General features: G+C 38.2%; 1 long non-coding RNA gene across 1 annotated transcript in view; it reads right to left on the reverse strand.

Annotated features, from left to right (window-relative positions):
• Nucleotides 1-4,301: 4,301 nt before the first annotated feature.
• Nucleotides 4,302-12,050, reverse strand: part of LOC120863310 — a 39,610-nt gene continuing 31,861 nt past the window's right edge. Inside the window, exon 4 of the long non-coding RNA XR_005720966.1 lies at nt 4,302-4,819. This is a non-coding gene — a long non-coding RNA (uncharacterized LOC120863310). The remainder of the gene's footprint in view (nt 4,820-12,050) is intronic.

Consider the following 12,050-nt stretch of genomic DNA (forward strand, 5'->3'; position numbering starts at 1 on the left):
ATGGAGCCCCACTGTTGACTGAATGGAGTCCAGCCTGCAGGCTGACATCCAAGTCCAAAGACTCCATGACTGCTGCTCACCTTCCAGCTTTAGTCCAGCTACTCCCAAGTACATACAGCCTGCCCCAGCAAAACAGGAAACTCTCCTCTCAAGTCCTGTCTTTCCCTGAACTATTTTCCCCACTTGGCTCGTAACAGTCTCATCTCTACCTATGGAAATTTTATCCATCCTTCAAGGCCTCAAGGTTCTAGGTCATATATTGCTTTTCCTTGAAGCCTTCCTTGATTTATCTAACCCATGGTCTTCTTTCTCTCCTTTGAACCTTTTGGTTACTGAACATAATCTGTGTCATCTTACTATCATTTTTCACTTTGCCTCCAATGGTCTTTGGGAGGAGGCACTAGATTTTCCTCAGTTTACATTTCCTGCTGTATGTTGCCCAGTCAGCACCTTAAACACAGAAGGTATTTAACATCTAAATAAATATTTGATAGATTTTAGATGAATTGTCCAAGTTCTTGATTCCATAACCAAGTAGCAAAATGCTAAAAGAGTTTAGGAAAAAATTTTAGGAGGTAAAGGTACATAGATTTGGGATGAAAATATTCTTCTACATACCATGAAATTCTCTCAGCTGAAAAATAACACTTAAAATTCAGATAGAATAGCTGACTTCCAGAGATATTCCTTTATGTATGCTATAAATAGATTCAGTGTTCATCCCAAGGCAATTTTTTATTTATTGAACTCTAGAAAATACATTGCTTCTCTTCTTTTTTCTTGACACTTTTCAATTCTTGTCTTCAATATTTTTGACTCATATTATTATATTAATTAATTATTAAAATGCAAATAGTTGTAAAAATTGACTTAATATTGTCTACTTCTTTTTTGGCATTGAGTGGTCAAACACACAATCCTAAAGATTGATACTTCAAATAAATACAGGGAACTACTCCTTATATAGAAGACATTTCTATAATTTATTTTTGATATATTCTGTAATGATATATCTATTTCTGCCTTGTTTTTCTGCCACAGAGTTGGGTGGCAGGCAGCTGAACAAGCACTAAAGAACTTTCTCTATTAACTTGATTCTGCTGTTCAGGATGAATTATGACATTGACAACATTATGGATCATGCAGCATCCTCCCCACCATCCCCTTGAGTTTTTCTAGTACTTTTTTCCCTAGGGGCTGAGAGGCATTTCAAGGTGTGTTCAGTGCATTAAATATGTGTGTGGTCTGACTAAAGTTTCAGGATGGTATACACTAATGATCTCATTCCAGATTCTGGCTTCATTTTTATCTCTGGGTGTGCAATGCACTCAGCTAGACCATGATCAGCCAGATACATTCTCAATTTCACTCATCTTGCTTATTTGCTGAAGGTCTTGGGCTTCCCCAGTGGCTCAGTGGTAAAGAATCCGCCTGCCAATGCAGGAGGCATAGGCTTGATCCCTGCATCAGGAAGATCCCCTGGAGGAGGAAATGGCAACTGACCTCAGTATTCTTGCCTGGCAGATTACAGTCCATGGGATGGCAAAGAGTCAGACATGTCTTAGGGACTAAACAACAACAACAGCAATGATCTATAAAAGAAGATCCTGTCGCATACTTTTAGACAAGTGAGTAGAAGTTCTGAATGATATGTAACAGGTGATCAATATTTCTTTCGGGCAATGCCTCCTTCATATAAATATGGAAAACTAAGTCTTAAATCCCTTTCTTTTGTCATCTTAGGGTTTTCAGAGCTCGCATGTAATACAAAGGGCTTTGCACTATTCCTTTTGCCTAAAATTATCTTCCTACAGATATCCACATGTCTTACTCTCCCCTCCTTCAGATCTTTGCTCAAATGTCCCCTTCCTTCCCAATGGGAGTTACAATATATATGGAGTGAAATGGTCAACCAATTGCAAAGAACGTATCTATTTTCCTTACCTGCTTTTATTTTCTCCACAGAACTTTTTACCACTCACTGATTATATATATATATTTGTTTATAGCCTGCCCCCTCCTTAAAGCTACATGAGGGCAAGAATCTTTGATTATTTATTAATAGCTCAATGATCTTCAGCCCCTAGAAGATGCCTGGAATATGACAGTACTCAATAAATATTTGCTTGGTGAAAATGAGTGTATTTAGTCTTTTTCCCCCTTTACTTATTTTTCCAGTCATCTTTTCAAAACATAAATCTGACCATGTCACTCCCATGCTTATAAACTTTCACTAGCTTCCCATTACCTACAGAGTACAATTCAAATGCCTTAGCTTGACATGCAGAGTCCCAGTCTCTCTCTCTCCAGTCTCTCCTCTTTGCACTTAACCGCTCAGCAGCATCCAAACCTGCCCTGCTCCTCACATTTCTATGCTTTCACGTATGTTGTTCTTTTCACTTACAGTGTCCTTCCCATCTTTCTCCCTGGGCAACTCCTGACCATTCATCAGGACCCAGTTGAAATTGGGGCTCCCCTGTGAAACTTTCTTTCTTCATCCTAGGCTCCTACTCTTATTACAGTACATGGGGTTACAGTTATTTATGCATTTATATTCTTCTACTAAATTGTGATATAGCCTTTGTCTTCCTTAGTCCTGATAATTAATGAGATGATGTATGTAAAGCTTGGCACAGTAGTTAGGACACAGTTTGTGTATAATCTCCCTTCCTTCCTTTCTTCCTAACAAACTTCCTTTCCTTCCTCAAAACTGGGTCTGCTCAAGTTATGACATATAAACTCTTCAAAGACTGGAAACATTTTATAATAATCTTTGAACCCTAGTGAGTTCTATAGAGACTGACACTTTGCAAGAATTTTTAATGGAATGATGGATGGATACTTGGATGGGTAGATGCGTAGACCACCATGGGCTAAAGTTTTAGGTCCTTTCCTAAGGCATCCCTTCCCCTTTTTGTTGAAATACTACTTCTGTGCTCAACTGATTAATTACCATTCTTTCTAGTATGTACAATTATCCCTCAATTGCCTAATGAGATGATTTCACATATTTGGGGGCTGAAATGAAAGTTGCTGAGTCATGTCCAACTCTTTGCCCCATGGACTTCAGCCTACAAGGCTCCTCTCTGTCCATGGAATTCTCCAGGCTAGAATACTGGAGTAGGTAGCCTTTCCCTTTTCCAGGGGATCTTCACCACCCAGGGATCTAACCCAGGTCTCCCGCAATCCAGGCCGACTCTTTACCAGCTGAGCCACCAGGGAATGGTATCACCATTTGTATCACCATTTGGGGGACACAAATGGTTAATTACAGACCCAAGTGATTAACACTGAACACCCAAAACTCATGAGTAAAAAAGATAAAATTAAAAGGTTCGTCTGAGGCCAGACTGAAAATCTGGACAAAAAAGACACTGTACAAAGCAGCAGTTTACAATTCTTCAACTTCTAAAGGTATTATTCAAGTCTTCAGGGAATAAACAATGAGCAAAAAAAAGTTAGAGCTGAATGCACTGGAAATTGTTTCTTACTTGATTCAGAAAAAGAATTAAAAAGACTTGACATAGAATAGAGCGATTTTATCAAGGCAGAGGACACTGTGGAAGAAAGGTCACAGAATGGAGCTGAATACACAGGGACAGCAATAAATCACATTAGTGATCAACATACCCAGTATTCTATGCCCACCAGCAGTGGCCTGGGTTTGAAAGCAAAGTGTAAATTCCTCATTCAGCACTAAGTTTTTGCAATCCTGCGCTGTATTGCTTTACAAGCCCTTCTGGGGATCAGAATATGACCTCATAAATAGCTCCATTTTATTTTTGTTCTTAAATACATAGGATGGGAGAAGCAACAGCATTTACAGTGAAGGATCAAGCAACAACAGCCTTCCGTGTAGTGGCTTCAGTAACTTCATGTAGTCCCATTGTCCCTGCACTTCCTTTATTTTGGAAATCTCATCTATCACTACTTGACTCACCCAGGCCAACTCCTAGATGACTCCTACTCCAATACTTTGAACACTGAACTCACTCTGTCTATCCACAGAGTTCTCTCCTCTTCTCTCATTCCTTCCCTCCTGCTGTATCCAACTATGTCAGGACCTCTAATACTTTACCTTGGAAGGACAAATACGATGTTTGTGGCAAAGAATGCCAGTTTCCCTCCAATATTTCCTCCTTTGTCCTCAAAATAATAGAAGTCCACATTTTGTCAGGCTATATAACTGCTCACATTTCCTTGCTTTCCTTGCAACAAGCCTTATGACTAAGTTCTGGTTTGTTGGATGGGAGTAGAAGTGACATAACCACTTATTTCCTTAAAAAGAAAGAGTATGCCATTTTGCTAACTAGAATGTGGACATAGTGGTGAGTTGTTCTGAACCATGTGATTGAGGGCAATGCAATAAGAGAAAGAAACTTTGGGTCTCTAATAACTTCTCAAAGCAGCGATGTCTACTACCTCAGTCTGTGATATAAGAAAGAAACAACTTTTGTAGTGTTTAAGCCACTCTTATTTTGGATTTCTGTCAAAGCAGCCAAAACTATACCATAACTTGCACCGCATTTCACAAAGTGATCTGCCCACCAGACATGTTTTTCCATCATTGTTTTACAACTTCTTCCACAACCATCAATGGTTCTCAACTTTGGTTTGGTATTATAACATCAGGGACTTCTTTAAAAATCTTGATACTCAGGGCTTACTGAAGACCAATGATATAATAATTTCTGGGAGACATGTCAGAATCAAAATTTTTTTTGAAGTTTCCCAGATGATTCTAAATGTACAGTCAAGGTTTAGAAGAAGGTTTAGATGATCGCTGGTATCTTGAGAAGTGATAGAGTTCATTCCTAGCCTGAAGTTGGAAGAAAGAAAAGAAATAGTAGAAAGTAGGTTAAAAAAGAATGGTAACTCCTTATACCTCTTGCTTCAGAACCTGACAGAGCTATCTATTTTCTTGCTTGAATTTTGAAAACTCTCAGTTTACCACAGAGGCCATATTTGAATATAACTAGGAGATACATTGGAGAAGGCAATGGCACCCCACTCCAGTGCTCTTGCCTGGAAAATCCCATGGATGGAGGAGCCTGGTGGGCTGCAGTCCATGGGGTCAGTAAGAGTCGGACACGACTGAGCGACTTCACTTTCACTTTTCACTTTCATGCACTGGAGAAGGAAATGGCAACCCACTCCAGTATTCTTGCCTAGAGAATCCCAGAGATGGGGGAGCCTGGTGGGCTGTCGTCTATGGGGTCGCACAGAGTCAGACACAACTGAAGCGACTTAGCAGCAGGAAATACATTCCAAACAATGTTCTGATGATATTTTTATTTTCAAATTTTGATTATTTTCATGACTCTGACTTCTTTCATGACAATATAGAGTTGAATCATACAATAAATATCTTGCAGAGTTTGACACAGATCAAAAACAGGAGCCACCAGGAAAGACCAGTAACCAAGCATCCACTGTCAAAAAAAGGGAAAATTCACCCTAAGGAGTATCTTAGGCACTTGGGAGAAAATTTTCACTCAAATGTTTGAAACACAGAGACCACCTCTCAGTAAGACAATAGGTCCTCAGGCTTGGGTGTGTGCTCAATTGCTAAGTCAACTGCAGCCCACCAGGCTTCTCCATCCATGGGATTCTTCAGGCAAGAATACTGGAGTGGGTTGCCATTCCCTTCTTGAGGTGATCTTCCTGACCCAGGATCAAACCCAAGTCTCTTTTGTTTCCTGTATTGCAGGTGGATTCTTTACCTTGAGCCACCAGGGAAGTCCCCTGAGATCTATAAACTGGGAAACAGAGAGAAAGAGACTGAAAAAAAGAAAAGAGAATGGGATGGGGTGCAATACTGAGAAAGATGGTAAGGTGAGGGGAGAGAGACGGGCAGACTGGCAGAGAGATAGATGTTATAACTCTTGAGGGGCCATTAAGGTTCAATTCCCTTACCACATACCTCTCCCTGCATTCACTCAGCTCCTGTAAATGACTTTTCTGATTTACAGGGCAGGGGAGGGGCTATTCATTTCCTGTGTATTATTCCATTACTTACTAATATCTGAAACCAGACTGAAAGATGGAGTAAACTGAATGGGAGGAGAGCGAAGTTGTAATTGTATTAATTTATTCTTTTGGATTTTTTTTTTTTTTTTGCCAATGTGTTCATTTTATCTGATGTCTGGCATGACAAAAATGCTGTTATAATTTATTAAAATTGTAATGGAGGAAAAAGCAAGCTTTTTTAAAGTGCCAAAACCAATAAGCCCTAAGACGGATCACTTTTTAAAATTTAGTAGGGATTCAAAGTCTGAACTAATACACATTGCACATTGTCATCGCCTTTCTAGGCTGTCCTCAGATAATGTTCCTTCTGAAACTAATGTTCCTTCTCAGAGGATATTCAGTGGAATCATGAGGTGGTGTGTCTCTGGCTAGAACCAGTGGGAATTGAAGAGATAGGATTTATAAAAAAGCAATTTGTCACCACTTAGATCCAGCTTTATCAAAACAGGGAATTATGTAAAGGCAACTATCAGCGAGATATAACATGAACAGAGGGCAAATTGCACAGCCCTCATCTGAGTTAGCAGGTGGGAGTTGATTCTTAAGTGACTTGCTCCTGCTAATTCAATTAATGGAAGAACTTGGATTTAGATCAAAGCCTATGTTCTTTCCACAATACCACACTATGGAATACAGTCACTAGGATAGTTCTGAGGCTCTTGCTTTCAGTCATCAGCCCAAATATTCCAAGATCTCATGATGTATTATTTGTATATTATACTGAGCTTTGTAGAACTTAAAAATAGGTAATATATCTGCCATACACATAATAAACTGCTAGCCTAATATAAGGTTTGATAGCAAATGAAAGTGAAAGTGTAAGTCACTCAGTTGTATCCAACTCTTTGTGAGTCCATGGGCTGTAGCCTCTGTCCACAGAATTCTCTAGGCATGAATTGACTTAAAACAAATTTTGCAAAGCCCTAAAAGGGCACTAGGTTGATATCTGAGGCATTCCTTCACTTGGGACTACCATAGTAATTTTTCTTACTGATTATTACTACTTACATCACATTAGAAGCCCATCCAGGGCAAAGACTCTATATTTTTTGTTTTTGTCAAACTCAGTGCCTGCCACATAGTGGGCACCCCATAATATTTATCAAATCAATAGTGAGTTATTGATCTACTCATTCATAGACACAGAAACACTTTCATAGTTTCTCTCTTAAGCACGTTAGTCTATCATCTCAAAAACTTGCTTTGGAGATCCAGTGCTCTCTGCTCTCCACAATTTAGGAAAGAAACATGGTAAGTTGCAACAAGGTGAAGTTTCCTCACACTTTGTCCTTCCTGAACTGGTGGAAATATCTAAAAATGGGAGGAAAGCAATTAGTTTTTCAGTAGTAATGGTAGTTTCTAGAAATAGCTTATCCATCTTCCATTGGGAACTGTCACCTTTCTAATCACTTCTTTCCTCATGCTGGATTAGTTTGGAAACATTATAGCCAGAGTTCAGTGCACACCTTTGGTTTTTTAATATCACAACCACATCACCACAGGTAGTGAAGGAAAACAGCTATATTGAGGAAAGTCATACACCTATGAGACTGTCAAAAAAGCAAAAATTATAGCTCAGAAAATCTTAATTTTCTGTGAAAGTTAAAAAATTGTTAAGGGAAATCTGTGCTCCTGATATTTTTGAAACATGCTTCCATTCTCTTGGATCTTAATTGCTCTAATAAAGGAAAGAAGCTCGTAACTGGAATTCAAAACATTTGTGAATTATCACTGTGCAAGCTGAGTTTGTTCTAGTGGGGAAAATAACCACTTCAAGAAATTGGATTTTATTTTTTTAATAGTCTATTCAAATTCATTTTGGTAGTCAAATACATTTTAGGATTAAGGAAGGATGAAATGATCACTGAAAATTTTCAGGCACTAAAATACTGGTTAACTAGAAATCCAGAACACTCAGAGAAAGTATGACCCAGGAAAACATGGCTACAGTCACCGGAATGTTGAGGAACTCATTATTAATTGTAATATGCAAAACACTTAGGAAAATGTATGCTATTATTAATCTGATCTCAATCAATATTTATAATTCCTTGGGAAGACATTCTTGAGAAGGAATAGAGCTGTGAAAATCAATTTCTTTACATAGAAATAAGAATCTGACAGGTTTCTAGCCATGTATACATAGCAACATGTCAGACTCCCACTAGGTGAGTGTGGGTAGTTTGTAGAAACCTAAAATTGCTTGTTTTTTTAAATTTCATCTTACAGTGTCTATTTTATTTCTCTTCATTTTGAAATAGCCAGGTAGCATACTGGCAAAATCAAGGAGAAGGCTGCTGATTTCAAAGACAGCAAAAGAGAGGATTTTATTAAATTTGATCTGCATCTTTGTCTGTAGAAACATGTTTGTTGCATTTATGTAAAGAACCTATTTAAATAAAACATATGAAATGCATATAATCCAGAACATAATACTAATATTGACTATTTAATTATTATTAGCATTTAATTAGCTATAGGGGAAAATTCAATTACCATTTGAATGAATAAGGCCTGGTTACCAATTTTTTAAAATATGTATGTTTTAACACTGGAATCCTTTTCCCTAGTTCAAATTTTTAAGCAGAACCACAAAATGTAAGACACTCAAAAGTAGTGGATGCTAGCTTAAGAAGATGAGAAACAATCAATGCTCCCTTCCAAGGGAGTGCTAACATGCCTCCAGAGACCCCTCAAGCCCCTAGAAAGACAGGCTTGAAAATCACTGGGAAAATAACTTGACCTCAAAACCAGGCTCTAGATCTGGCTGGATCACCAGAGTTATACAATGTTGGAAAAGTGATTTTGCCCCTTTGGGCCTCAATTCCCTCGCTAATAGACTGAATGATCTCTAAGAGTCCTTCTTGTGCCAATATTTTATTCTGATTTCTAATATAACTATTCACATAAAGACTTTGCAAAGAAATCTATTGGGAATAAAATATGAAGAAAGGCACCCATGGTTTACATTAGCATTAAAAGCATGTTGTTTTGAAATATGGTGTACTTATTTACTCTTGAAAAATATAATAAAAACACATTCAAACCCTCAGGGTCACATTTCTTGATCTGCAATCATTGTACTCCATCTCCAATTTTAACCATAGCACATCAGTACACATCAGAGGAAACATTTGTTACCTCACATGTCTGCAACCCTCTATATTTTAAGGTCCTTAAGATTACATATGTAATATTTTCAATTTCATTGGCAGGTGTCTCATTTTCACCCGGAAAAGTTGCCATTATTACTCTATATGAATAATATGTGATTTGGTCAGTGGTATTTGCTTGGTTAGGTTACAATATCGTTAAATATATATTTTTATTCTAGAAACTATACACTTACCCTACAGTATTCTTCACAAGTTGATTTTCTTGTTTCCCTGCACAGCTGTTTTATATTATGCAAGTATATTGTGCAAATAAATATTCAGGTATACCTGGTATAATCAGAAATGCTATGAGTGCTGAGGAAGTTGTATGGGCAATACTGAAATATGATTGCCCAGGCTGGCCAGAAGATAAATATAGTTGTAAGGGACTGGTGGACTCAATGGGGAGGAAGAAAAGGTCCAGAGATTTTATACCCAGGTGTTGTTCAAGAGCAATGAGAAGGGAGGAAGGGATGGTCTAAGGCAAGAAAACTGAAAGTCTAGATCTCAGAGGCAGAGAAGAGCTGAGCTATGAGTTCCAGGTACAGACACACAGGTGCATTGTTGAAGGAGAGTAAAGGAAAGGATGCCTGAAGTCAAGAGAAGGTGAAGGCTTACAAGCTGAATATCTCTGTCTTGCCCTCAAATTCATGTGTTGACCATAGAATGTACAACATTAAGAGTGAAACTAATGTAAACTATGAACTTTGGGTGATTATTATGTGTTAGCATAGGTTCATTGATTGTAACAAGTATATCACTCTGTTGTGGGATGTTGATAATGGGGGAAGTTATGTATGTGAGGGGGCAGGAGCCATATGAGACCCTGTACTTTCATGTCCACTTTTGTTATGAACCTAAAACTTCTCTAAAAAATTAAAGTCTAGCTTTTAAAGTGAAAAAAAAAGTATATGTTGAAATCCTAATCTTTATGTGATAGTATTAGGAGGTGGGGCCTTTGGGAGGTGATTAGGTCATAAATGCAGAGCCTTGGGTTTTGAATGAGATTCATTTCAGTCACTCAGTCAGGTCCGACTCTTTGCGACCCCATGGACTGCAGCACGCCAGGCTTCCCTGTCCTTCACCATCTCTTGGAGCTTGCTCAAACTCATGTCCATTGAGTCAGTGATGCCATCCAACAATCTCATCCTCTATAGTCCCCTTCTCCTCCTGCCTTCAATCTTTCCCAGCATCAGGGTCTTTTCCAATGAGTCAACTCTTCACATGAGGTGGCCAAAGTATTGGAGTTTCAGCTTCAGCATCAGTCCTTCCAATGAATATTCAGGACTGATCTCCTTGAGGATGGACTGGTTTGATCTCCTTGCAGTCCAAGGGACTCTCAAGAGTCTTCTCCAACACCACAGTTCAAAAGCAAGCATCAATTCTTCGATTTGAATGAGATTAATGTCCTCATAAAAGAGAATTGAGAGAGATCCCTTCCCTTCCCTCATGTGAGAATACAACGAAGGCTCATACTTAAGAGCCAGAAAGAGAGCTCTTACTGGGCCATGCCCATCTGATCTTGGACTTCTAAGCCTCCAGAACTGTGAGAAGTAAATTTCTGTTGTTTATAAGTTCCCCAGTCTGTGGTATTTTGTTACAACAGCCTGAACAAACTAAGATAGTGAGGACATCGTCAATCATCAGGCAGAACCTAAAACGGCTGAGGCAGAACTTAAGAGAGCCCACACATGAACAGGTTGCTTTCCAGGATCACTCACACATAACCTAAAGTGTTCAAGTGCCATCCAGATGGCCCAATAGGATGGGTTTCCCACATCATGTGGGAAGTTGAAGAGATAATTTCCACAACTCCTTATTACTAAAATTCTGTTATTTCCACCAGAAAAAAACAATAATACTAATTTGATCTTGCACAAGTCATAAGCATTTAAAGTTAGGAGTCACAATGATCCAGGGTATATTTGATAGTGAACTAAAGATATGAATGACTGTTAAAATAGGAGAATTTTAAAGATCTTAAAGTCCTCTTTCTTCATTCCACAAAGGAGAAAATTGCGGCCCAGGAAAAGCATCTGATTTGCTAAGGGGATGAGACAAGTTTGACTACTCTGGACTCTAGATGAATCTGTATTTTCCACTATACTGTGCTTCTTTTAAGCCATTTGAATTTTGTGCTGATCTGTGAATTGGAGATAATAGATGCCATTAGGTGGCCAGATCTGTGTGAACAAAGAGAATTGCAGATTTGAAACAACTCTGCAGATAATTCTGTTCCCTAAGATACTAAAAATGTTTTAATGAAAATATCCAGATAATTGAAACCTGACCACTTTAAAGTATTTTTTTTAATAATTACCTTATTCACCATTTCACTTTACTAAACACTCAATAAATGGAGACATTGGTCTCATCTCTGTGAGGTTCCTATAAAAAAATTATTCACTTGAGAAGTGTACCAAAAAAAAAAGAGAGATAAAAGTGATCAAACAGTACATCACCAATAATGAAACTACTTTCTCCTGCTCTGCACTAAGAAGGAAGCATCTATTATGCAGTATTCTTCCCCAAAATGCTTAACCTTAATCCAACCAAAAGGCAATAAGCTAATACATTATGGGACATTTTACAAAATGATGGGTCTGGAGTCTTCAGAAATATCAATGTCGTGAAAGATTTTTAAGATGTCGAGGGACTGTTTTAGAGAAAAGAAGACAAAGACATAACAACCAAATGTAATGCAAGAGTCTTGATAAGATCTAGGTGAGAAAAAAAGCTAAATCAGATTTGGGACAATTAGAGAAATTTGAATGTACACTTTGTATTAGATCATGTCATTGTATTAATGCTAAATTTCTTGAGTATGACAGTGATATTGTGGCTGTGTAAGAGAAACTGTCCATA

Source organism: Oryx dammah, unplaced genomic scaffold (assembly GCF_014754425.2).
Source record: "Oryx dammah isolate SB20612 unplaced genomic scaffold, SCBI_Odam_1.1 HiC_scaffold_5, whole genome shotgun sequence".
Classification (NCBI taxonomy): domain Eukaryota; kingdom Metazoa; phylum Chordata; class Mammalia; order Artiodactyla; family Bovidae; genus Oryx; species Oryx dammah.